General features: G+C 38.6%; 1 pseudogene across 1 annotated transcript in view; it reads right to left on the reverse strand.

Moving 5' to 3' along the window:
• Positions 1-11,623: 11,623 nt before the first annotated feature.
• The window catches only part of LOC113633258 (brain acid soluble protein 1-like), a 71,982-nt pseudogene continuing 65,244 nt past the window's right edge, over positions 11,624-18,361 (reverse strand). The window contains exon 3 of the transcript XR_003438125.1: positions 11,624-13,238. The product of XR_003438125.1 is annotated as a brain acid soluble protein 1-like (transcript). The remainder of the gene's footprint in view (positions 13,239-18,361) is intronic.

Here is an 18,361-nt window from a genome sequence, read left to right on the forward strand (position 1 = left end):
GTACTTTAGAGTATGTGCAACCAATCTCTCTAAGTATTCTTTTGTTACTTTTAATTGTTTGTTACTATCCCACCCTAATGTTTCCCTCACATACAGTGTTCAGAATGGTAACCTTGCCATTAGAATAAGGGTGGTCAGTGATATACTACATATTTCTGCCATGAGATTCAGAGATGGAAGAAAGAGTGAGGGACTTGAAAATAAGTCAATACAGGTCCCATAACACAGCCTTACACAGCAAAATGAATGCACATGAAACTTCCATCTGTCCCAACAACCATGGAGACCACCTAGTGCAGTGTCCTCATTTTACAAATCAGGGACACCGAGGCCCAGGCAAAATGACCATAAAATTTCAGAACTCACGTGAGATCCCAAGAGTCACCTGGATAACAAGGCAAACATTTTCTCTTTGTGGCAACACTCTAATTCAATGGATGGCTCCGTCCCTTCAGTATGTAAATAGACAAAGTCAACCCAATATTGAAAAAGTAAAATACAAAAGGATGAAAGCTTCTCCCTCAAGCAACCATCCTATGTATCCTAACTTTCATAACCAAACTCCTAGAAATAGAATTTGGCACTTACTGGTTTTATTTTCTCCCCTCAATTCCTCTTCAGAATCCCCACCCACTCTCTCAGCTCTTGTCCAGCTGCTAAGGGATCCACTCCAGATTCCAGCACTTAATTTATTCCTTCTCCTCCAGGATATCTGCTTTCACTTTTCCTCTTGGGAGGAGAGGGTGGGTTGCCAAAAGTCTATGAAACAATCCTAAAAACCTCTCAATTAAGTAAGATAATATTTATTACTTTTAATCTAAAGGACTCTTGTTTCAACAGAATACAATTTCACATCTGTGCAGATGGAGCCCAACTGATGGAAGACTCAGTAGATTGGTGGAGTTTTAATAAAATCATCTTCTTCCTGGTGTTTGAATGGTCCTATTCTCCTGCTATATGCAGCCAAGAAGAGTAAGTCAGAGCCTGGTGCTGTAGTGATGAGCTGGCATGTGGATCTTGCATTCTCGTCCCGCAAATAAACAAAAATTTCTTTATTCAATTTAATTTTCTAAATTTTGCAAAATAGGCAGGATATCAGTCAAAATGAATCCTGACCAATTATTCACATCATTCAAATCACATGACATCCTTACTTTATCAATTGCCATGAGGTTGGGAAGAAAAGGACAGGTCAGTTCTTGACTAGAAAAGTCTGGGCTTTGCTGTTGGTATTGCCACAATCACCAGCATCCTTAGTGACATGGGAGATAAATGTCTCAGCCTGGAAACAGAACCTGGACAAGGGTGCTTTATTTGAAAAGTGGAGTCCAGAGGCAGTGAGAGTTAATGAAAGGGGAATGTGACAGGGCAGGTTTGGGAAGCCACAGCGTGTCACTGCACTGACCACTGCTTTACCAAAGCGACAAATACACACAGCTGGTGGCTCAGCAGGTGCAACTACTCAGCCACCTGGGATGTCTCCAGATGGGCTGTGCAGAGAAGCTACTCAAGCTTCTGTGCAGAGAAGCTACTCCTCTTCAAGGAGGAAACAGAGGAAATCTTTCTGTTCAGCTCCTTCCCATCTTCAGTCTCCCAGCTTCACCACACAGGGAGTTCCTTCCCCAAATTCCAAGTCAGGTCATCCAACTCCCTCAATGGCTGCTGAAAAAGCCCATCCCAGTGATGCAGTGACCTGCAGCATCCAAGCCTGGATACGGCTGAGGAGCCAGAGACCCCAGGGGTACAGCTGGCCAGCCTCAGGTGGCAAAACTGGACAGGCCCACACAGAACCAATCAGTCTCATTAGCAGCTGAGGGCCTGGAAAGTAGGTGAGGTTTGGAGAATCTGATGAAGCATAAAAGATTATACTATACAACAGGAGTTAGGATTAAAATCATATCCAAAGCACAGAAATATATCCTCCTTCAACTTTTACCGAATATCTCTTTGTGCTTCGAGCCTGGACTATGTCCCTAATGACAAAAGTATAGTAAATATGCCAACCTAGGCATCCCAAAGGCTCAAACCAAATCACATGTTATGTACCTGGGTGTGTGAGAGTGTTTGTGTGCATTCTAATTCCTTGAAAAAGACCTTGTGGTCTACTGTGAAGGCCACCAATGAGCTCCTAAGCACTAAATGCAATGAGTACCTTTCAGTGTTTACTTAACTTGATCTCTTTACAATATTTCACACAGCTGAACCTTTTTTCAATGTGAAACTTTTTCATCCCTTGGATTCCAAACCTGGTTCTTTTCTGACTCTCCTCTTCCTTTTTAGTCTCTTTTGGTGGGTACTTTTCTTCTGCTGACCCTGTGAAAGCTGGTCTTCCTTGAGTCTCCTTTCTCAGCCTGATGCCCTTTAGTCTACATGTTCTTTCTGGGGAAACTTATCTGTATCATTTCCTAAAACAGCTCCTCTGCACTAAGGATTCCCAAAGCTCCAGACTTATAAGATGCAATCCTGGCCCTCTATAGGGAAAAAAACAAAAAACATCAATTACTAAGACAGAGTGTAGGACAGAGTGCTGTCCTAGAAGGTACTATGATAGCATTTGCACGTGGAGCACACTCAGTCTGAAAAATTTGTTTCAACTAAGTTGAAAGGATAAGAAGGAATTATTTTGAAGATGAGAAGAAGGAGAAAATTCAGGGAAAAAAAATCCCCCGAGAAACAGAGGTCTGAGAGAGCAATGGAATCAGAAAAGAAGCAATGAATCTGAAAGGAGAGTGTGAACAATCTACAGAGACATCACTGGAAAGGCAAGCAAGGGAGGGTCATAGAGGCCTTACATGCCAGGCCACAGCATCTGGACATCATCCCGACAGCAGGATCAAGGCAAGGTCACCTTTTTATTTTCTAAATATTCCTGTGTGAAGACTGTGGTTTGAAGGAGACACCATGCAGGATGGAAACCAGCTAGGAGACTGTTGCCTCAACCCAAGCAAGACACTCTAAACGACTGAGTTTTGCAACAATGATCTTTGGTTTTACCATCTACAGTAAATTGCACAAGGCAAATTCTGAGCTAATTCCAACATTTTTGTCTATATACTTATGGACAATGAATTGCTTTCTTAATTTTCAAACATTTACTTGATTTCTGGGTATTCCAGGCAATTGTTCCTTCAGGGCTCTCTAGCAACTCTGAGAGATTAAAATTATTTATAACTGTCCAAATCACATTTTTCTCTAGAAGCTCCTTATGAATTTTTAAATTCATTAAATAATATTTATTGAACAGATACAAGAGAAAAAGTCCCCTGTCAGTTACTGTGAGTTATACAAAGAAGAGTAAGACCCAAGTCCCCAGGAAGTCACAGTTTAGTAGGAGAGAGTCAGAAAGAGCATCAGTTGTGAATCAGAACAGATGAGAGAAGGTCCAGGATAGAGGTTCCAGCAGTGTGACATGCTTGACTGCTGAGGAGGAAGTATGTAGCTATGTTTGGGAGGTTTGGATTAGGCATGACCTTGAAATGACTAGGATCTCAATTAGGCAGGGATGAAGGGACAGGTGTCTCTGACAAAATCCCAGGAGCATGACATCACTGTTAATTGGCTAGGCTTAGTTAAAGTAGAATGTGTGCAGAGGGACCTAGTGAAGGAAAGAAAAATGGTGGACAGATCAGGAAGACCTGAAGATCCAGGTTCAGGCCATGGCAGTTGAGCAGTTTGAGCAGACGTCTTCTGGAGCAACTGTGGTCCCCATGAGAGCATTCCACAAAGCCATTTGCAATGTGCCGACTCAGCAAATTATTCCTACAACTGTTTGAATTGAAGCAAATTGAATCTATCTTCACTTTGAGAGCACTACCTTCTTCTTCTTAACCCAAAGAAGACAAGAGTTTCCTCACCAGTAGCAGCAGTCTGAGCAAATATCTAGATGCATCCTCAGATGTTCCCAGTCTCCAGCTTGAGTGAGCATGCAGGGTTGTCTAGATATATATTTCTTTTCACTGAGAGGAACCTCCATTACTTTAGACTTTAGAGGACAGGGCTGCTATTTTATGAAGCCTGTATGAAGTCAAAGTTTCCTAATAAAACATCAATATGTAACCTACTTAAATCCAAGAGGCCCAAAGCTAAAATACACTAGTGAAGGGACAAGTTAATTTGTTGAACTAACATCCTGAATTGAATTGACTGAGGAGATCTAGAAATAAGATCAAGAAGACTTATCCCCTTTAAGGGAAACTTGAGGAACCCCACCTCAAAGTATGGCAAAAGAGAGAGAGAGAGAACAGAAACTAGGGACCAAGAACAAAGTCTCTGACTTCAATAAGGGCCAAAACAATATACTCCAGGCTGTTCAAGACTAAAAAAAAAAAAAAAAACTGTTTAAAATTAACTGATGTTATGCACACTGTTGTGTTTGTTTTTTCAGCAGCTTTGGCAAGACATAGAAATATTTTGTCTCCTAATTTGATTGTATAATCTACCTACTTCATCAAATGTTAAGGTTGTGAAAAAAAAATCACATTACTTTCTCATTGTTAATTTATACCTATCCTAGATTTGTGTCTGTTTTCTTCGTTTGTGTGTTTGTATATTTATTTTTCAGTTTCTTCCCAAGGCCAAAATGGTGGACAGGAGGCAAGTAAAAAGGAACAAGGAGAGATATCGTGGTAAGCGTGCCGTAAGAAATGGTTCCTATCTTTCCTCACATGTTTGGAATTTAGAACTATTTGCTCCATCTTTTCTGTCACCTCTCAGTGTGTTTATGACCTCCTGTGAGTGCAGAATGAGACATGGAGGATGAGCAAGCTAGACCATGTTCTACACGGCACACTGTTCTTTTTATTTTGGTATATAGGAACCATAGGAGTTAAAGGTTCCTGTATTAGTTTCCTGTGGCCATTAAATATAACAAGTTATACCACAAACCTGGTGCTTAAAACAATAAAAATTATTTTCTCACAGTCCTGCCGGCTGAAAGTCCAAAATCAAGGTATCCACCAAGCCACACTCCCTCAGGAGGCTCTGGGGAGAATCCTTCCTTACCTCTTCCAGCTTCTGGTGGCCACTGGCATTTCCCGACTTCCTGTAGCTGTGGCCGTATCATTCCAATCTCTTCTGTGTCTTCACATTGCCTTATCCTGTGTCCTTTCTTCTGTCTCAAATCTCCCCCTGCTTTTCTCTCATAAGGACATCATAAGGATTTAGGGCACACCACATAATCCAAGATGATCTCTTTATCTCAAGGTCCTTGACTTACATTTGCAATGATGCTTTTTCCAAATAAGATAACATCCATAGATTTCAGGAATTAGGATGTGAGCATAACTTTTTGGAGGCCACCATTCAAAGCACTACAAGGCCCACAGAGATAGAGGTAACTTTCACGATGGCCTCCAGAGCCCTGCCTCAAAGAATCAACCATTCTCCCAACCAGTGCCCACAAATATCTTCCCAAATCTGAGTCAAAGCAGTAATTGGTTAATGTGTTTCTAAGAAAAGCAAATGGCAGTCTGCTCCTCTTTGACAATTTAGACAAAGGCTATGAAATACCTGATGAGCAATTCTTTCAGCAGAAGGTAGGACTTTTGAACACTAGGATTTAGGTACTTCATTTACATGCCACTTATAAACTCTTTTAATATGTATAGGCTATTGTTAGTATGAAGTCTTTTGGAAAGAAATATGCTCAAAATGGTAACATTTTACCTCAGAAATGACATAGAACACTTTGCCTTCATGTACATTACATTTCAAAAGAAGGTAGATATTATCCTGTCTTGTATCAAATGACCTTAAGATTATTTTTTTGAAACTGTAATATAAAACATCTTTTTGTCTTTTGCTCTGTGTCGGTATCCATTCCTTTTGAAATGACCCCTATATTTGACATTCTATGTAACATTTTCCTGTCTTCTCTGGGAATTGCAAAAGATCCTTCATGGACACACTAATTGCTTGTGACATCCACAGCCCTTTTGAACACTGGCGTTTTCTTGGTGAATCAGTAAATACTCTGTTATTTGGAGGACACATTGTTGCAAAACACCTTGCCTGAATCTTGCTTTCTACTTAAACAACATAATCCCACCAGACAGAGTTATAGTTTCACTGCTGCCCCGGCATATTGCATTCAGTAGAGATTGGGTGTTACAGTAGCTTCAGAAACAACTCAGTCAAAGTACAAGTAATGATTTCTTTTGTGGGTATATTAATCTCACATAAACTAAGCGTTGCATTTTAGACAATAAGGCTTGCAAAAGATCTCTCAAATCTATATTTTTTAAAATGCTTTATATTATGTTCTTCCAAAACATACCTTACTTCATTGACCTTCAAGCACATTAACATCTGCAGGGAGATTTCTTTTTTTTTTTTTTTTTGTGGTATGCGGGCCTCTCACTGTTGTGGCCTCTCCCATTGCGGAGCACAGGCTCCGGACCCGCAGGCTCAGTGGCCGTGGCTCACGGATCCAGCCGCTCCGCGGCATGTGGGATCTTCCTGGACCGGGACACGAACCCGTGTCCCCTGCATCATCAGGCGGACTCTCAATAACTGTGCCACCAGGGAAACCCGACAGGGAGATTTCTTGAAATCCATATTTTGTGCATAAAGTCTCTAATTCAGCCTTTAGTGAGGAAATAGACTCGTACTAAAACGTCAGCAAATCATCCACTTCTGACAGTAGATGTGCTGAATGACAAAGAAGAGCATTAAGCTTGTCTTAAAAGAAAATGCAGTGTGGCTAAAGACACTGGTACAGGGACTTCCCTGGTGGCACAGTGGTTAAGAATCCACCTACCAGTGTAGGGGACACGGATTTGAGCCCTGGTTCAGGAAGATCCCACATGCTGTGGAGCAACAAAGCCCATGTCCCACAACTACTGAGCCTGTGCTCTAGAGCCCACGAGCCACAACTACTGAGCCCGTGTGTCACAACTACTGAAGCCCCTGCTCCTAGAGCCCATGCTCCACAAGAAGAGAAACCACAACAGTGAGAAGGCCGTGCACCACAACGAAGAGTAACCCCCTCTCACCGCAACTAGAGAAAGCCTGCACGCAGCAACGAAGACCTAACACAGCCAAAAATTAATTAATTAATCAATTAAGTTTTTTTTTTTTTTTTTTTTTTTTTGCGGTACGCGGGCCTCTCACCTTCGCGGCCCCTCCCGTTGCGGAGCTCAGGCTCAGCGGCCATGGCCCATGGGCCCAGCCACTCCGCGGCACGCGGGATCCTCCCAGACCGGGGCACGAACCTGCGTCCCGTGCATCAGCAGGCGGACTCCCAACCACTGCGCCACCAGGGAAGCCCTAATCAATTAATTTTTAAAAAATTAAAAAAAAAAAAAACACTGGTACATCCAAGGCAAATGTTCAAAAAATAGGCACTCTTTAACACACCAATATCTGATTTACAAAGATTCCCAAATATAAATCGTAGGTTGCAATCTGTCACTAGCACCATGATGATACTCAGCACTATTTTCCACCACCCTGGCTACAGTCTCTAACTTTTCCTTTGTGGCCATGAGATAAATACTCTCATTTCCCCAACCTCTTCTCCCCACTCTCCTGTTTCTTGCTTTTCATCCCTCACAGCTGAGTGAATTTGAAACAGGTCTTCTTTTTTCTTAGTGGGAATATATTTAACATATAAACATTGTGTGAGTTTAAAGTGTACAACATGTTGATTTGATACATTTCTGTATCGCAATATGATTGCCCTTATAGCATTAGCTAACACCTCCACTCATGAAATAATTATCATTTCTATTTTGCGGTGGGAATAATTCACATCTAGTACCTTCTTAAGTTTGATGTTTATAATGTGGTGTTGTGGTCTGCAGTCGCTGTGCTGTGCGTTACATCTCCAAGACTTAGTTGTCTACTGGTTGTACGTCAGGCCTTCTTTCGGAAGTGTCCACACACCCTCATCTCTCTCTATCCCTTCCTTCAACTCTTTCTCTATTACTTCAGAAATTTTTCATACTCTTTTTTCTTCTTACTTTGTTGCATTTATATGTCAAATAAAAAGTCTCTAGTCATGACTGTGAAGCATAAGTGTAGCATCCATGACATTGCTAAATCAAGGGAAAGGAAAGCCATATATTTAGACACAAAACATGGCATAATAAGGGACCAGTACCTCAACCGCCAAGCTCCTTGAAACACCCACAAAGGCTTCTCTCTCTAACTTAATGTCATATGTTCCTCTGGTTTGACCGATTTGCTTCTAGTGCTGACGTTCAAATAAATTCAAAACTACTTCTTACCTATTTTCAAGTTTTCTGTTTTGTGCTTTAGCACTGTACATGATGGCTTTCGCTCTGTCTGCTTAGGCTTAGGGGTAACATTGTAGCTTGGAGCCATGGGCACTAAGAAACCAGTAGGATGTTTTACAGGTTCAGAAATCCTGAAGTCATCTTTGCAAAAGTTATGACAGCTCGATTTCTGACCCTGCCCAGCTCCCTACTGATGCAATAAGAAAAAAAATATCATAGAAATTGTGTAGGATGGAATTTCCTGGTAGTCCAGTGTTCAGGACACCAGAGTTTCACGGCTGAGGGCCTGGGTTCAATTCCTGGTCAGGAAACTAAGATCCCACAAGCCCCACAGCGCAGTCAAAAAAATGAAAAATTTAATAAATAAAGTCTATGAGGGAAATTAAAAAAAAAAAAAGAAATCATGTAGGAGGTAGTTAACCTGCGAACAAGTAGATATCTTTTGAACTTGGCCATGGAATAAGGTATGAATATAGCCCCAAAATTAAAATACGGTTTTAGACAATCATAGTCTAAACAAAATAATTTCCCTTGCTTTATTATCTTATGCTTCTACTTTATACTAATTTAAAGAGAAACTTTCAACTTTGCATTGTAAAACAATTATGAGGACAATGGGTGCTTTCTTTGACTCTTCCCTGGAGGCAAAGACATAAAGGCATAGCTTTAAAAAGCCTATTTAATTTGTTTGTTAGTTGGGGGAATGGGTGCTAATTAATCTAGTTTTGGGAATGCTAGATAATATCTATGTTCCATTGCTTGTACATGATGCTGTCCAAGTAATTCCTCCCAAGGACTTTTATACAAGACTCTTCAGCCCAAAACTTCTGGCTTGAAACTTTTCAAGGTCTTTGGGGTGACCATTAGAGAAGAACACGCTTAAGAAACTATCATCTTCTTTTATTCTTTCATCCTGGTAGGAAGCTGTGCTCTTCTCAAAGGTTAATGAGGTTGCAGAACCTCAGGGAGTGTGACCAGGATACCCATTTCAATTGCTCTCACATGCTTCTCTTGTTTAATTTTTGGAAGCACAGTCTGGAGCCTGTGTTCTGAGCTGCCTGCCGCTCAGCCCACGAGGGCTTCCTTCAGAAGCTGGTTGGACCCAGAAACAGTCAGACGCCTGTGGAATCTTTAAACACTTTTCTGACAGAAGGTTTGGCCATTTCTTCTCCCGGTGCTCATTTTAAAGTTAAGCACATGAACACACATTTTTTGAATCCCAAAGAAGACTTTTAATTGATTCGCTGAATATTTTAAGGTCTATTAATTCCATTGATGTTGCAAACACTGCAATTCATTCCAGCTGCTGTTCTAATCACATTCATTAACAGGCCTATTTTTACCTGCCACCTAATATTTTACATTGCATCAATAAATCTTCAGGTTTCTAGCCAAATTGTGTACAAAACATAATGAATTGCACAACCTCCTGATTGTACCACAGGGGTTGGGTTAGCCAGCAGCCCTGCTTCTGAGGAGGGCTAATCAGGCATGAAGATAAAGGTGATAGACTAAAGAATGCATATACTACTCATTTGTGACATTACAAATGTAACATGGGATTATTTCAAGTACAGGTTTTTCTTGCATAGTCTACTCATTTAATTTGTATTTTATATTATAAAAAGTGTAAAAGGAACATAACCAGTCACTCAGATATAGGTGAAAGATCTTATAGTAGGTTAAAATAACTCATATACCAATGTCCTCTATGAGACACAATTTTTTTTTTTCAGTAATGATGTTTAGTTTGGATGTATCCATTTACAGTAACTTTCTCCATCCTTGTGGACTGGCATTAGGCATTTCTGAAAAAATGGCTCAGAATTAGGTGTATAGCATGTGTCAATAAAATGTAGAACAAGTAAATAATTCACACGGTAAAGCAACTGAGTATCTTGGGGTCATTTGCTGACACTATGTGCACTGAAATAAGAGGAAGCAGAAAAGCTCATCGATAGAGTTCAGAGTTAGATCTCTCCAGATGATCGGTAAATATTCTGTCATTAAATGACAATTCAGAGAAATGTAGAATTACAATTAAGAGACCTCATGGACGTGACTCCTAGCTTTGTTGCATACAAGCTGTGAGCCTGGGTAAGTTAATTAACCTGTGTGAAATCTACATTTTTCTTATACAGTATGAAATAAAATCCTGCACATAAGGAGCTTAAAACAGTGCCTGGTGTATAATAAGCCCTCTAAAAATGTAAGCTAAGAAAAGTTGTATTTTGCATTCAACTACCATTGTTTCTCTTAAGTTGGGTTTTATATCATAATAAAAGCCAAAAATCCTTCTACCAAAGCCCTAGTTAAATCACTTGACTCCCACCTTGTTACCTCTTCATAAAAACCCTTCTGATATCATCACTTCTACTCTCACACTCATTTAACTCCAGCCATCCCAGCCTCCTAGCTGATATTGGAAGATGTCAGGTACAATTCTACCTCAGAGCCTTTCCATTTGCAAATAGAAAATACCATGTCTACAAATGCTCTTCTATAGATATCTTCCTAGATTTCTTAACTCCTGTAGATCTTTGCTCAAACCTCAAGGTCCTCCCTGATCACCCTCATTTACAATTTCAACCATGCTTCCCAACATTTCATATCATCCTTCCCTGCTTTATTTTTCTCTGAAATATTTATCATCATCTGATATACTCTATGTTTTGTTATTTATTTTTACTTTGACTGTCCCCCCAGTAGCAATATAAGTTCTGTAAAGATAGGATTTTTTCTGTTTTTGAAAGTAAAGTAAGAAGAAAATAGTAAACATGAAACACAGAAAGTCAAAGAAGCAGTGCTTAGAATTAAGATACAAGACAAAAAATAGCACAAAAGTTGAGAGGGTAGTAAATGGAGTTAAAGTATTTCAAGATCATTATAATGTCAAGAAATGGATAAAAGAATCAAGCAGTATTAGTTTTGGATAATTTAAAGATGCACCTTGTATTATTCAAGATAACCACTGAAAGAATAGTAATTGTATAGCTACCAAGCTGATGTTGATTGGGGGGAGGAGGGCAAAGATAGGATATTAAGAAAAATCTAGCAAAATAACAAGGCAAGAAAGAAGGAAAACAGCATAAAGAAAGTTAGGTTAATTGAAGATGAATATAAAATAGGAGATTTAAACCCAAAATGTCAGTAATTATATGCTCCTATTAAAAGACAAAAGTTGTCATATTGAACTTGTAAAATTTACTATTTGTTGATTATAAATAATACATCTCAAAATAAGGAACAAACAGTTGAAAATTAAAGGATGGAAAAGATACCACTTACAATCTTTTTTATTTTAATTGTTTATCTTTATTACTGTTGCACCATTTACACAATTACATATAATTTCAATGCATCTGTTGTACACATTTTTTTTTGTTTTTTTATTTTTTTTTTCCATTTTCTAATGAGTGATGTGTTGGAGTTTGTGACAGGATGGAAGAGAAAACTGGAACTGTGATGAATGCAGACTTTTTTTTTTCATTTCCACCGACCAGTAAACAGAACTACAGGTGCACCCAACCATGGACATACATTAACTGGTCATGAGAAATCTAGGGAGGCTAAGTAGGATGAAAGAATGTTTGTTACTCCCAAAAAGACCTGGGGAGGAAGAATGGAGTATTGGCATCAAGATACATGTGAACAGGCTAAGCAGGCTGTCTGAAAGTTGGCATTCATCCACAACATTAAAAAAATTTCAAAATAAGAAAGCTGTAAATGAAAAAGAAAACAGAAAATGCTGCCTTCATGAACATCCGATTGCCTCGGCACAGGCCCTGTGGGCAGAATCAAACGCATCACTCCCAATCCCCTTGCAGAAGACAAGACATTCAGATCTTAGTGGCGGAGTGCATGTAACAGCAGTTCAGGTACAAAAGATGTACTGTACTTTCAGACATTGATCTTTAAAATCCAGGACTGATTGGTAGAGTTGACTGAAAGTATATTAGGTATTTACCCACAAAAATACTATTTGGATTCTCCCAACACCCTCCCTCCCTTGAAAGGACCACATGCTTGTTCTTGGGCAATACATACCATTATTTCCAATTTGAAACAAGTTAGTATAGGAGAGAGACAGAGAGACAAAAAGACAGAGAAGGAGTCAGAGAGACAGGTTGTTGTTAAGCGGTATTCTTCGTTCCATTGGTTGTCCTTCTTACTCTTTCACTGCTAAGGTTTGATCAGAATTAGCTGCTGGGGTCTCGGCAGATTTGACCTCGTCTGTGGGGGCTGCAGGGGCTTGGCCTTGGGCATGGAACTGAGTGCTTCTGTGGCTGCCAGGATCTCCATGGAGGATGGGGCAGCCTCAGTGTTGCCGGGTTTTGAGTCTTAAGATGGGGCCCCGTCACTTTTTGTCTCCTGCGCGGCAGGAGCTGCAGGAGCCTGAGGCAATGCGGGTTCCTCTCCCTTCTTGCTCTTGTCATCCTTGGTGGGGCCAAGGTCTCCGCAGCCTAGGTCTCCAAAGTTTTAGGGGCGTTGCCACCTGCAGCTGGCCGGAGGCAGCCGCCGGCTCCTGCTCAGCATCCTTTGGGGGTCCCGGCTTCCACTCAGCTCCCTCCGTCTGCTCCGTCTCTGCCTTCAGAGTGTCTTCCTTGGCTGCCTCTTTGTCTTTCTCACCTTCCTTGTCTTCAGGCTTGTTGGCAGCATCCTAGGCATCCTTCTCCAGCTTCTCCTCCTTGTCCTCCTTCACCTCTGGGGTCTCTGCAGCACCCTGGGTCTCATTGTCCTTCGGGGTTTCCCCCTCTTCTGTCCCAGCTCCTTTGGCCTTCTTGTCTTTGTCCTTAGCCCTCTCATCATTCACATTGTACCCCTTCTTCTTACTCAGCTTGTCTCCCAACTTGGAGTTCGGGTCTGGGTGCCTGTGCTGCCCTGGGTCGCTGGCGGAGGCTCTCTCCCCGGCTCTATGGTGGAGACTGCAGCTAGGAGTGAGTTGGAGTGCTGCCGCAGCCGTGGTCTCCACAGACACTACTGCCGCCCACACTTGCAATCCTAATGATTGTTTAATACAAAAAAGCTAATTAAACTATACCAGTATCAAAATAGATAAAACACATAACTAGAGACAAAGAGGGAAACATAAGAAAGGGTCAACCATTTTAATCCTTTCTTAATTTGTGTTTACCTAATATCACAACCTTAAAATATAGAAATAAAATATAGAACTACAAGGAGAAATAGAAAAGCCAATAATCATAGTGGAAAACACAATCACAATTTTCTCAGTAAATGATAGAAGTAGAGAAAAGATCAATAAACATTTGGAAGATCTGAACAGCATGATTAATAGACTTAATCGACTTAAACTAATTAATAGACTTAAACTAATTGACTTGTAGAAAACAGTACCCAACAACTGCGGAATACCCATTCTTTTCACACACACACTATGCATTGTTAAAAATTGACTATATGCTAAGTCATCAAGAAAACTCAACAAATTTCAAAGGATTTTAATGATCAAAATATGTTCTATAACTACAAATCTATTAAACTTAAAATCACTAACAAAAAAACGTAGAAAATCTCCATATATATATGAATTAATAAGTATACTTATTATTTGACTAACTTATGATAATCAAAATATTGTGGAATGCAGCTAGGCCCATTCTCAGAGGGAAATGCAGGGTATTCATTACAAAAGAAGAAAAGATGAAATCAAAAAGCTAAACATCTGTCTCATGAAGTTAGCAATAGAACAGTGAAATAAACCTAAATAAAAGAAAAGAAACTGAAAGGTAAGAATAGAAACTGATATAATAGAAAACACACATAAAATAGACAGTATTGACAAGAACAAAAGTTGTTTCATTATAAGAAGCAATGCATTTGAGAAACCTCTCCAAGACACAGATCAAGAAAAAAAGAGAAAAGCCACAAATAATCAATTTAAGTTAGAAATGGAGAACGTCAGAAGATATTTTAAAAAATGACAAGACAATATTGTGAAAAAGATCTTAAGAAGATATTGTTGAAACTATAACAAAATGCTCACCAGTCCTTTTCAAAGTGGTACTGGCAATCCTTGTTAATGTAACAAGACAAGAAAATTAAATGAAAGGTACATAGATTGGGAAGAAAGACATAAAACTGTCTTTGTTCACAAATGACATGATTGTCTATGTAGAAAATCTCAAAAAATCAAAAAAAAACCTTCTGCAACTTATAAGCAATTACAGCAAGGTTGCAGGATACAACATTAATATACAAAGTCAATTGCTTTCCTATAAACCAACAATGAACAAGTGGAATTTAAAATTAAAAACACAATATCCTTTACATCAGCACCCCCAAAAATGAAATACTTAGGTATAAATCTAACAAAATATGTTCAAGATTTATACAAGGAAAACTACAAAACTCTAATGAACAAAATCAAAGAACCAAAGTAAATGGAGAGATATTTCATGTTCATTGATAGGAGAACTCAATGGTATCAAAATGTCAGTTCTTCACAACTTAATCTACAGATTCAAGGCAAGCTCATTCAAAATCCCAGCAAGTTATTTTATGGTTATTGACAAACTGATTCTAAAGTTTATAGGAAGAGGCAAAATACCCAGAACAACCAACATGATATTGAAGAATAAAGTTGGAAGACTGATGCTACCCAACCTCAAGACATTATAAAGCTGTAGTAATGGAGACAGTGAGGTACTGACAAAAATAATGTACAAATGGATCAATGGAACAGAATAGAGAGCCTAGAAATACACCCCCATAAATATAGTCAACTGATCTTTGACTAAGGAGAAAAGATAATACAATGGAGCAAAGATAATCTGTTTAAGAAATAAATAGTGCTGGAACAACCAGAGATTCACATGCAAAAAAACAAACAAAGAAAAAAAGAATCTAGACACAGACCTCTCTTTCCAAAACTTAACTCTAAGTGTATCATAGGTCAAAATGTAAAATGCAAACTATGAAACTCCTAGAAAATAGCATAAGAGAAAACCTAGATGACCTTGACTATGGTGATGCCTTTTTTGATGTAACACCAAATGCATGATCCATGAAAGAAATAGTTGACATGCTGCGCTTTACCAAAATTAAAAACTTCTTCTCTGCAAAAGGCAATTCAAAAGAATTGGAAGACAAGCCAAAGATTGGGAGAAAATATTTGCAAAAAATAGAACTGACAAAGGATGGTTGACCAAATATTTTGTTAATGAAAATGTACAAAGAACTCTTAAAACTCAACAATAAGAAAACAACCAGGTTAAAAAATGGGCCAAAGACCTTAGCAAACACCTCACCAAAGAAGATATTTAGATAGCAAATAAATATATGAAAAGATGTTCCATATCATATGCCATCAGGGAAATGCAAATTAAGACAAAAATGAAATACTACTACAAATCTTTTGAATGGCCCAAATCTGAAACACTGACAACACCAAACACTGGCAAGGATTTGGAGCAAGAGGAACACACATTTGTTGCTTGTAGGAACACAAAATGGTACAGCCACTTTGGAAGACAGTTTAGCAGTTTCTTACAAAAGTAAACATACTCGTACCACACAATCCAGCAGGCATGCTCCTTGGTATTTATCCAATGGAGTGGAAAACTTATGTCCTCACAAAAAAACCTACACATGGATGTTTATAGCAGCTTTATTCATAATTGTCAAAACTTGGAAGCAACCAAGATGTCCTTTGGTAGGTGAATGGATAAACTGTGGTGCATCCAGACAGTGGAATATTATTCAGTGCTGAAAATAAATGAGCTGTTAAGCCATGAAAAGAAATGAGGAAAACTTAAATTCATATTACTAAATGAAAGAGGCAAATCTGAAAAGACTACATACCGTATGATTCCAACTATATGACATTCTGGAAAAGGTAAAACCATAGAGACTATAAAAAGATCAGTGGTTGCCAAGGGGTGAGGGTTGGGGGAGGAATGAATAGGAAGAGTACAGCATATTTTTAGGGCAGTGGAAATACTCTCTATGATACTATAACAATGAATATATATCATTATACATTTGTCCAAACCCATACAGAGTATACAAAAAGTGAACCCTAAAGTAAACTATAGACTTGGATGATTATGATGCGTCAATGTAGGTTCATCCTTGGTAATAGATATACCATTCTGGTGAGTGATAATGGAAAAGACTATGCATGTGTGGAGGCAGGGGGTATATCAAAAATATCTATACCTTCCTCTACATTTTGTTATGAAACTAAAAATGCTCTAAAAAATAAATTATTTAAATATATATAGTGAAATGCACAAATCCTAAAAAAATTCAAAGAAATAGGAAAGTAAAAATAGTCCTATAATTACTAAATTTGTTAAATCAGTAAATAAAAATCTTCCTACCAAGAAAATTCCAGATCCAAGTTTTATTGGTGAAGAAATAACTACAAATCTATACAAGCCCCTTAGAGAATATAAAAATAGCTCATTTTTATGAGACTAGCATGATCTTGATGCCAAAACCTGATAAAACCATTATAAGAAAGGAGAATTATGGACCAATCTCATTCATGAGCATAGGATTCCAGTAATACAAGACTCAGTATTACAAATATATTGGTTCTCCATTGGATTTTCTATAGAGTCAAAGAAATCATATTTAAAACCCCAACATTTTTTTCTGAGGAAACTGATGATCCATTTCTAAAATTATATGGAAATGCAAGTAGCTAAAAATATGCAAACTCTCTTCAAGATAGACAAGATGAGAGAAGTTGCTCCACTAGATAGCAAGATTTATTATAAAGCTACTATAATTAAGAAATATGATATTGGTGACAGTTTGACAAATAGACCAATGGAATAAAAAAGAAAGTCCAGAAATAGATCCATAAATATACAGTCACTTGATTTATGACAACATAACAATGCAATCAGAGGTAAAAGGATAGCCTTTTAAGTAAATGGTGCTGAGTCAGTTGGATATCCTTGTGGGAAAAAGGAAACTTGACTCGTACCTCCTGCCAAGCAAAATATCAATTCCCAGAAGATAAAGGCAAACAGTAACACTTTAGGATATAAGAGAATATCTTCATTACATTGAACTAAGGAAATATTTTTTAAGCAACACACATGCCACAAAGAAAGAAAAATCACCATAAAGGGAAAGTCTTTGAATTGGACTACACTAAAACTAGGAACATTTTTCACCAAAAGATAACATTAAGAAAGTGAAAAGGCAAACCATAGATTGGAAGAAAATGTTTGTTTTATATCCATAAAACCAACAACAGGCAAGAATATATAAAATACTCTGAGAGCTCTTACTGTCCAAAAGAGAAATGGGCAAGAAACCATAACAGGCACTTCACAAAGAGAATATCTATGTAAGGAAACATACTCAACTTCATTAGTAATCGAGAAAATGAGTTAAAACCCCAGTGATATGCCACTATGCAATTATCAGAATGTTTAAAAGAAAGAATGATGTTATGGAGTATTTGCAAGAATGTAGAGCAATGGGAATTCTTATACATGCTGTTATGAATATAAATTTGGAAAACAGTTTCTCATTATATGCTAAAGTTGAACTTAAATAGAGCCCATCATCCAACCACCCCATTCCCAGATCATATACCCAGTAGTAGTGTATGCAGAGCAGCACTATTCAAATTAGCCAAGTTTGCAAAGAACCCAAAGTTCACCAACAGAATGGATAAATAATTTGTGGTGCATCCATTCAACAGAATAATACACACCAATAAAATTGACCTATCTACAGCTACATGAAACAACATGGACAACCTCACAAATACAATGAGCAGAGAAGCAAGACACAAAAATTACACACTTTGTGTCTTAGCCTGTTTAGGCTACTATAACAGAATACTCTAGACTGAGTGGCTTAAACAAAAAACATTTATTTCTCACAGTTCTGGAGGCCAGGAAGTCCAAGATTAAGTTGCTAGTTGCTAGCGCATTCAGAGTTTGAGTCTCCTCTTCCTGGCCCACAGATGGCTGTCTTCTCACTGTGTCCTCAAATGGAAGAAGAGGTGAAGGAGATGTCTGCCTCTTTTAAAAGGGCACTAATCCCATTCACAGTGGCTCCACTCTCATGACCTAATCACCCCTCATTGGACCTGCCTCCTACACCATCACTTTGGGGATTAAGTTTCAACATAT

This window comes from Aethalodelphis obliquidens, unplaced genomic scaffold (genome assembly GCF_003676395.1).
Source record: "Aethalodelphis obliquidens isolate GAN/ISIS:26980383/991018 unplaced genomic scaffold, ASM367639v1 scaffold39, whole genome shotgun sequence".
In the NCBI taxonomy this organism is placed as follows: Eukaryota; Metazoa; Chordata; class Mammalia; order Artiodactyla; family Delphinidae; genus Aethalodelphis; species Aethalodelphis obliquidens.